The sequence below is a fragment of the Benincasa hispida genome, chromosome 7 (assembly GCF_027475165.1).
Source record: "Benincasa hispida cultivar pf3 chromosome 7, pf3_genome.v1.1, whole genome shotgun sequence".
Classification (NCBI taxonomy): domain Eukaryota; kingdom Viridiplantae; phylum Streptophyta; class Magnoliopsida; order Cucurbitales; family Cucurbitaceae; genus Benincasa; species Benincasa hispida.
Window position 1 is genome coordinate 61,366,560 of NC_143484.1, and position 10,647 is coordinate 61,377,206.

Here is a 10,647-nt window from a genome sequence, read left to right on the forward strand (position 1 = left end):
TTTTTTTCTTTTAGCATTCTTGTTTTTTCGATTCTGTTTTTCAGTTTTTCCTAAATAGTTTTTTGGTCATTTAGTCTTTTCTTTCTCTTTTTCTCAAGAACCTAATGATTTCTTCAGCTCACCGTGAACATAATGGATTGTAAGCAGAGTTTGTGTGCTTTCATGAAATTTTACTTTGTTCATTGCGTTGATATTTTGAGTTTTGATTGATTAATTAAGTTAGGGCTTGCATTCTTCATTGTTTCTTTGATACTGTATATTCTTTCTATAAACATATAAGTGTATTTTGATATTTGATATTTTTAGGTTTGATATTACAGCTACATTGGCTTTGTGTTTGTCATTGATAATATCTATCAGTGTATTGGAAGATATCAGTGGCTATCATTGATAATGTCTATCATTGATAGAATGTGTGATTGCTATCACTTTTTATTTGTTCATTAACTTTTATTGATATCCATTGAAAGACATGCCTAGTTTTAGACTGGTATCAATGATATTGATAGATTTATATTTGCTTTTGATAGCTATTAGAACCTATTGATATTGTTATTCAAGAGTTTTTGTTTTACTTTTGCAGAAATTTTAAAATATGGTTATTCCAATAGTTGTTTTTCGTAGTGGAATATGGAATGAAAAATACTGTTATGTGAATTACAAATCTATTGGAGTTTTAGTAGATGATATAACGGTTTTTGAAGATTTTATGGGTTTAATAGTTAAGGAGATTTGTTTGTATGTGTCTACTTCTTCTATAGAACTTTCAGTTTTATTAGATTTTGTTATGAATGAGGTTCAAAATGTAGTTCAAATTCGTGAAGATAAGGATATAGCTTGGTTTTTGGCTTTAGTTAAGGAACACAATACACGACATCCTTTGGTTGCTCATGCTAATAGTTCGTGTTTAGAAGTGTCTTCTAATGTTGTTTCTAGTGGAGCTGAGAATTATTTGTCTACTATTCCTTCTTCTAAACCTATGATTGATGATGGTGATTTCCAAGTGATTATGGATATACATATTGCTCATGATTTGAAAGAAAAAGATGTGTTTCCTAGTAAAGAGATTTTATCAAATTGTTTTTACTTGATAGCGGTTAAGAAGAATTTTGAGTTTAAGACTATAACGTCAAATTCAAGAGCAATTATGTTTCAATGTGTTCAAGATGGTTGTCAGTGATATGTGAGGGCATCCCGTTACAAGCGGAGTGTTTTGTGGATGCTTAGGAAGTTTATTGATATTCATGATTGTTCTATAAAAAGTATTCAAACTTGTCATAGGCAAGCTTCTTCGTCCTTAATAGCTGAATGTTTGAGAAATGATTTTAGATTTAGTTCTTCTCATACCTCAACTCCTAGTGATATTGTGAATAAAGTCTATAAGGAATTTGGAGTAACTATTAGCTATTATAAAGCATGGAGGGAAAAAGAGAAAATAATGAAGTCTTTGAAAGGCGATGCACGTGAATCATATGCTTTGATTCCAAAGTTTTTGATGAAGTTAGAAGAAAAGAATCCAGGTTTCTTGTTTCTGACTTATTATATGATCTATCAATGATAGCTTCTATCACTGATTAGAGTCTATCACTGGTATCTTCCATCACTGATAACATGAAAATAATGGAAGCTATTGGTGATGGACTGCAACCAGTGCTAGAAGCTATTGGTGGTAGGCATCAATCAATTATATACCTTTTGTAATCTGACTTAATTGTTTATTTTCTTCTTTTAGGTACATTTACTGCCTATGAAGCTGACATAAATGGGCATTTTAAGTATTGTTATATGGCTATTGGAGCATCAATTGAGGGTTGGACGCATTGTAGGCCTAATATATCAGTTGATGGGACGTTCTTGAAATGTAAATACGCTGGGACTCTTTTGACGGCTTCAACAATTAACGGTAACAATAAGATTTTTTCTCTTTCTTTTAGTATTGTTGACTCTGAAAATGATGCATCCTGGAGATGGTTTTTTGAGAATTTAAAGAAAAGTTTTGGTGAACGAGAAAGATTAGTCATTATTTCTGATCAGCATTTTAGCATTCCGAAAGGTGTTATGAATGTTTTTCCAAATGTTGAGTATTGTGTTTGTCTATGACACCTTTTGCAAAATATGAAGTTGATTTATAAGGATTCTTTAATTGATGACATATATTATAGTTGTGCAAAAGCTTATACAATTGATAAGTTTGAGTTTTATATAAAATGGATGGAATCAAATATATCCTACAATTCGGGAATATCTCAGTCAAGTTGGTTTTGAGAAGTGGGCACGTGCACATCTAGGAGAAGAAGGTATAATATGATGACTACTAATATTTCAGAGTGCTTGAATAATATTTTGAAAGAGCCTAGGGAGTTCCCCGTTGTATCATTACTTGATTATATTAGAAAAATACTTCAAAATTAGTTTTATGAAAAAGGTCAATCAGCATTATCCATGAAGACTGTTTTGACTAGTCGGGCAGAGTCTGAGTTGCGAGAGTAACACAATCAGTCAAGAAGCTTCAAGGTACAAATACCTTAACTATTAGAAAATATCATTATTAACATGTTATCAGTGATAGAAGCTATCACTGATAGTTTTTGTTTTCACTGATATTTTTTGTTTTCACTAATAGCTTGAAAATATTTAATCAAGTAGGGATAGTATCACTTACAATTTCGTTTATATTTTAGTTTTCATTGACATTCTATTAGTTCACCTAGTTGATTACATTTCGTTGACTGTTTTATTTTTCAGGTTGATCCTATTAACAATGAAGAATATAAAGTAGTTGATGGGGACAATCACTTTTCGGTAAATTTGGCCTATAAATCATGCAGTTGTCGTGTTTGGGATTTGGTGGAGATTCTATGTGCTCATGCTTGTGCTGTTATTCGTGGGCTAAATTTAGATATATATACTTTTGTGTCGGATTACTATTTTTGCAGTACATTGTTATCAACGTATAAAGGATCAGTTTATCCTATTGGAAATCATTCTGATTGGAGATCCGTTGATGTTGATGTGAATGTATTACCTCCAATAGTTAAACGTCCGGCTGGACGACCACGTAAACAAAGAATATTATCAATTGGTGAAAAGAAAAGGAGCTCGAAGTGCAGCCGATGTCATCGTCGTGGCCATAATTGTAGGACATGCAAATTTCCACCAGTTGTTTAATGAAGAAGCTTGATTTGTAATTGATGTTTGTAATGAAGAAACTTGTTTTGTAATTGATGTTTATCATCAATTTATCAATGATAGTGAGACAGCCGATGTTTTTCACCAATTTGTCAATTAGATTGTAGTTGTTGCTTGTTGTCATCAATTTAACCATAAGATAGTGAGATAATTTGTTAGATGTTTGTCATAAATATATTAGAGACCTTGTTACTAATGTTTTATTAGTAGAATAGACTTTGTTGTTGATATATCCATTCTTTAATCAATATGATGCTTTTATTTATGAAGCTTTTGTTTTCCTTTAGCCACAACAATTGAAAGAAATGATATCAAGTTATCTGTAATAGCTTCTGTCAGCAATTAATACAATGAAGTGATAGATTCTATCATTAATAGTAGATAAGCATTTTTGCAGAAAATCCATCAATGATAGATTCTATCACTGATAGAATCGCCAACTAAATGCTACATGATCGTATAGCATTATTGATACCATACTATTAGTGATAGAAGCTGTGGAGCTTGTGTTTAAAGTTTGATCAACGCAACAACCCTGTTGAAGAACACTGAATAACCAGTAGAAGAACCGACCCAAAGACTAAACGATCGCTTAACAAGTCCAAACAATCGTTTACAAAATACTATATGATTGCTTAACAAGTCCAAACGATCGTTTATAAAATACTATACGATCGCTTACCCAATGCTAGACGATTGCCTACCAAATGCTACACGATTGCTGAGCTCGGCTACACAACGCTGAGTAACAAAATACTATACGATCGCCTACCTAATGCCACACGATTGCCAACCAAATGCTATACGATTGCTGAGTAACAAATATTATACGATCGCTGAGCTCTGCTACACAATTGCAGAGTAACAACATGCTATACGATCGCCTACCCAATGCTAGACGATTGTCTACCAAATGCTACACGATCGCTTAGATCTGCTACACAACGTTGAGTAACAAAATGCTATATGATCGCCTACCCAATGCTACACGATCGCCTACCAAATGCTACATGATTTCTTAGATTTGCTGCACAACGCTGAGTAACAAAATGTTATACGATCGCGTACCCAATGCTACACGATCACCTACTATATGCTACACGATCGCTTAGATCTGCTATACAACGCTGAGTAACAAAATGCTATATGATCGCCTACCCAATGCTAGACGATCGCCTACCAAATGCTACACGATCGCTTAGATCTGCTACACAACGCCGAGTAACAAAATGCTATACGATCGCCTACCCAATGCTAGATGATCGCCTACTAAATGCTACATGATCGCTTAGATCTGCAACATAACGTTGAGTAACAAAATGATATACGATCGCCTACCAAATGTTACACGATTGCTGAGATCTACTATACAACGTTGAGTAACAAAATGCTATACGATCGCTTACCAATACTATACGATTGTATACCAAATGCTACATGATCGCTTAGCTCTGCTACATGATCACTGAGTAACAAATACTATATGATCGCTTAAATTATCTACACGATCGCTGAGTAACAAATATTATAAAATTGCTTAAATTATCTATACTATCGCTGAGCTCCGCTACACAATCGTCGAGTAACAAAATGCTAGACGATCGCCTACCAAATGCTAGACGATCGCCTACCAAATGCTAGACGATCGCTTAGATCTGCTACACAACGCTGAGTAACAAAATGCTATACGATCGCCTACCCAATGCTACACGATCGCCTATCAAATGCTACACGATTGCTTAGATCTACTGCACAACGTTGAGTAAAAAAATGCTATACGATTGCTTACCCAATGCTACACGATCATCTACCAAATGCTACACGATCGCTTAGATCTGCTATACAATGCTGAGTAACAAAATGCTATATGATCGCCTACCTAATGCTAGACGATCGCCTACCAAATGCTACATGATCGCTTAGATCTGCAACATAACGCTGAGTAACAAAATGATATACGATCACCTACCAAATGTTACACGATCTCTGAGATCTGCTACATAACGCTGAGTAACAAAATGCTATACGATTGCTTACCAATACTATACGATTGTATACCAAATGCTACATGATCACTGAGTAACAAATACTATACGATCGCTTAAATTATCTACACGATCGCTGAGTAACAAATACTATACAATTGCTTAAATTATCTACACGATCGCTGAGCTTCGCTACACAGTCGCCGAGTAACAAAATGCTAGACAATCGCCTACCAAATGCTACACGATCGTTTAGATCTGCTACACAACGCTGAGTAACAAAATGCTATACGATCGCCTACCCAATGCTACACGTTCGCCTACCAAATGCTACACGATCGCTTAGATCTGCTACACAACGTTGAGTAACAAAATGATATATGATCGCCTACCCAATGCTACACGATCGCCTACCAAATGCTACATGATTGCTTAGATCTGCTGCATAACGTTGAGTAACAAAATTCTATACGACCGCTTACCCAATGCTACACGATTGCCTACCAAATGCTACACGATCGCTTAGATCTGCTACACAACACTGAGTAACAAAATGCTATACGATCACCTACCAAATGCTACACGATCGTTGAGCTCGGCTACACGATCGCTTAGCTCTGTTACACGATCGTTGAGTAACAAAATGCTATATGATCGCCTACCCAATGCTAGACGATCGCCTACTAAATGCTACACAATCATGTACCAAATGCTACATGATCATTTAGCTCTGCTACACGAACACTGAGTAACAAAATACTATACGAAGTTGCAACTATATCAATCACATTTATGAAAGATTCATATTGATTCAATCTAACCTTCATTGATCTTGTAAAATAACAATGCAATTTCCAAAATCATAACAATCACTGTATATTGTCAAAATAATTTCCAAACTATTGTCAAACAGAAGTCTATTGTCAATAAACAAGTCTATCTATTGTCAATCAAAGTTGTGATATTTTGAGATCAAAACTTGGAGCGTCGTCATTCCACCTTGGAGACTGCCTTGTAGCTTTGCTTGGAGACACCTTGGTAGACACATTTGGAGAGACCTTCTTTTTGTCTTTCTTTTGTTTCTTTGCGTTCTCCAAAATTTTCTTGGTTGGTTTTGCTTGTCTTTTTGGTCTCTTGTTGTCCTTTATATTTTCGATGACAACCTTTGGTCGATATTTTTTTAGACTCTTTTTAAGAGTCTTTTCAATCACCTGAAATCATGGAATCGAATATAACATGACATCAATGTGCTATCAGTATCAGTCAAGTAAATAAAGCTTCCTATTATTTATACTATCACTGATAACAAACTATCAATGATAGTTTGTTATCAGTGATTTCAGATATCACTGATAGCATGCTAATGTTATAATTAAGATCATCAATCAATCAATACTTACATTCTTTTTCGTCATATCTTCTTTATCTTTTTCTTCTTGATCTTCCTCTTCATCTTCAGGATCATCATGCAATTGTTCTTGCTGGTCATTCTCTTGATCATCTTGAGCCTCCTTGTCCTTAGCAGTGTTAACTTCAGCCTGCATGCATATATCATTTTTGTTATTGTACTTCTTTACAGAAAAAGAAAATCACAAGTTTTACCTCTAGAACTTCCAAACTTGCATCTAAAAGCTCCAAACTAGATGATGGTGCTTTGTTCTTCTCAAGAGATTCTTGAGATTGCTTTTCACCACCTTCTTCTTTTTGTGGAAGTTTATCACTGATAGCTTTTTTTATGTGGCCCAATATATCAAGAATCTCCTTGTGCTTTTCATTGATGTCCTTCTTAATATCTTCTTGTCCTCTTTTTAATTCTTCAATTGCCTCTTGTAATGATACAATTCTTCTCCCGGTTGACAATCATTTTCCTTCTTTTTCTTTTTCAATATCCATTTCCTTGGTTTCCAGCTCCGCAAAATAGGCATAATAGTTGGATTGCAATTCTTGTTCAGTTGGAACAAATGAAGCAACAGTAAACTGAAAGTTTAATAAAGATGTTAGTGATACAACTAATTTATAGAAACAATAACCGATTTCAAGCTATCACTGATTGCTTCTATCTACAATAATATGCTTTCAATAATAGAAGATATCACAATAGTTCCAAATGACTGATAGAAGCTATCACTGATAGTGGTATCTTATATGTCATAAAAGCTGAAACATCAGTTATAGTTTCTATCATTTGATAGCACGCTAACAATATATATAAATAAAGGAAATAACAGTGATAAAAGACTTACACCAGTGGCTTTGAAAATATTGTTATTGATGTGTTGCCAATCATTAGGTTCTTGAGACTCCCATTGAGTAAGTCTAGGTCCATCACTTTTTATTCTTCGTGCAAATCCAATAGTGGGGTTGGATAATCTTGGTATAATTTCAAAAGCCCAATATACCAAAACTAGTGGAAATCCTTGGAGGAAAATGGAAGATGGCTTATTGATGACAACCTTCTTAAAAAACTCTATAGTTAGTTCAAAGGAAACCCTGCCCCATGGATAAGATCTAAACCTTTCTTCATCATCCAACATTTTTAGATGCTTCCAACTTACTTTGTTATGTCCTTGTGTAGGAATTAGGAAGCTTTCTAGAAAATACAAGTGTGCAAGTTTGACCTTTATATCAATGGGTATGTCGGCATCAGAACTTAACAAACTAAAAGTAGGTTGGAGCTCTCTTCTTATAATTTTTGTATTTGTCTTGAAAAAGAAGTTCCTAATTGTGTTGTTCATTGATTCCTGTTCACTATAGATACCATCTATAGGGTAATCATCACAATTTAAACCTGTTACTAAACAAAAATCTTTGAGGCCAAATTCTGAAATATGTGCTTCTAAATTAAAGGTCAATATATTTTGCTTGGTAGTTGTGCATTTCCTTCTAATAAAGTGAGATATGAGTTGGTTGGGCACCTTTTTCATTTTCATATCTAAGAAGTGTCCAAAAGGACCTCTAAATAGTTGGAGTGATGGCTCATCTAATTTTCCTATGTTAGACAGGACATCTAAACTTATGAAGGAGCTGACTTTTAATGAATTTGTCCATTCACTCTCTGGAACAATTAATACATTTTCCTATATATATAACAATAACATAAATGTAAGAAAAAAGCAACCACAAATCTATATAAATTTATAAAATATCATTAGATTGTGACCTTAATCTTCTTGTGTTTTTTCCCAGATGTTGATCCTTCCAATGTTTTCCTATTTCCTTTCTCCATTTATCCTAAAAACAAACATGTGGAACCATTACATTCATATCATTGATACCAATAATAGTGATAGATACTTTTCTTATGAATAAACAATCATCAAATCACAGTACAGGGAACTAAATTAGCATTAATGATAGCATCCATCAGTGATAATTTGTTGATAGATAAATCCATTAACAAACTATCAATGAACTGTCAACATATTCCCTAAAGCATCAGTGATAACTTCCATCCTAAAAACAAACATGTGGAACCATTACATTTGTTGAAATTCCTTAAATCTGTTTGCTGGCGTTTCGAACAACCTAGTATGGGGGTCTAACCTAGGGTTTAGAGCAGTGCGATATATAAACTCTCTAACCTAGAGGCGCCGTTCTGGATATAATTCTAAAAACATTCTCTCGAAATAATATTGTTCTCCCTCTACCCGTGGACGTAGCTAACACACTGTTAGTGAACCACGTATATCTGTGTGTCGATCTCCCCTACTCTACGTTCCCTTTTGTGTTCTTTAATTGTCGATTTCGCAACAAACTGGTATCAGAGCCTTGTTAGGGTTTTTTCGAATTTCTGCATTTGTTCGACAATTGAAGATGTCTGGCGTGAACGTAAAGATCGACAAATTTACCGGGACGAATAGTTTTGGTTTATGGCAGATCAAGATGCGATCCCTACTAAAGCAGCATGGGCTGTGGGCGCCATTGACGAGTAAGTCAAAGAAGGCTGCCGTGGATGACGAAAAGTGGCAGACTCTTGAGGAGAAGGGTCATTCGACGATCATGCTATGTTTGGCTGATGACGTCATCATCGAGGTCGCAGATGAAGAAACTGCCACTGGTCTCTGGTTGAAGTTGGAGATTCTTTACATGACGAAATCATTAACCAAGAAGTTGTTTATGAAGAAACGTTTGTATCATCTACGTATGCAGGAAGGTACGTCTCTATGAGACCATCTTGATCAATTAAATAAAATTTTGTTAGATCTGCGTAATGTAGAGGTTAAGGTTGATGATGAGGATGCTGCCTTAATTCTGTTGACATCTTTGCCGCTGTCTTATGAGACTTTCGTTGACTTGTATATGGAGGGAAAGAAACTCTGACCTTAGAAGATACAAAGTCTACATTGCTTATGAGAGAGAACCGTCAGAATGCAGGAAGTTCAGTTATAGAAATTCAGGCATCTGGGTTAGCTGCTACAGAAAGCAAGAGACATAGAAATTCTGGTAAGCAGAAGTCGAATCAGAATAAAAGATCTTCGAAGTCAAAGGGTTCTAGATCAGATGATATTTGTAACTACTGTAAAGAAAAGGGGCATTGGAAAACCGAATGTCCTAAGATAAAAAGGAATCAGGAAAAGGAGGAAAAGAATGACAAAAGGGAAGCATCCGCCTCTGTTGCACAAGTTGAGATTGATTCTGAAGAAGTCGAGATTGATTCTGAAGGAGATCTAGCTTTAGTTGTGAATGAACAGTCACATTCTAATGATGTGTGGGTTCTTGATTTTGGGGCATCTTATCATATGTGCTGAAATAGAGAGTGGTTCTCAACCTATCAGCAAATAGATGGAGGGAATGTTAGCATGGCTAACGGTGCTGTGTGCAAGATAGTTGGAATCGGCTCAGTCAAGATACGAACACATAATGGTGCCTTCTACACTTTAAAGAAGGTTAGGCATGTTCCACTAATGAAGAAGAGTTTGATATCCTTTAGTGTACTCGATAGCAAGGGTTGCAGTTTTGAAGGTAAAGGTGGAGCAATGTATGTCTATAAGGGTTCTGAGGTCGTTCTGAAAGGCATAAAGTGTGGAACACTATATTTTCTATTAGGTTCCACAATAACAGGTTATACTGCTGTTGCATCGTCGGTCGTTCACAAGGATGATATGACTAAGTTATGACATATGAGACTTGGTCATATGAATGAAAAAGGGATGCAAATTCTGTCAAAAAGAGATCTTCTCTGTGGGCATAAGGTGTAGGATTTTGAATTTTGTGAACATTGTGTATTTGGGAAGCTTCATCGCAGCAAGTTTCCAAGAGGTGTTCATCGTTAAAAAAGGACACTTGATTATATTCATTCAGACAGTTGGGGACCTTCCAAAGTTGAATCTATTGGAGGCAGTAGGTATTTTTTGTCTATAATTGATGATTACTCAAGAATGACTTAGGTGTTTATGATGAAACATAAAAATGAAGCCTTCAAGAATTTCAAGCAGTGGAAGATATTGATTGAAAATCAAACTGGGAAGAAGAT

General features: G+C 35.2%; 1 pseudogene; it reads left to right on the forward strand.

Annotated features, from left to right (window-relative positions):
- The first annotated feature begins 595 nt into the window (after nt 1-595).
- Nucleotides 596-3,168, forward strand: LOC150035310 (uncharacterized; annotated as a pseudogene).
- The last annotated feature ends 7,479 nt before the right edge of the window (nt 3,169-10,647 follow it).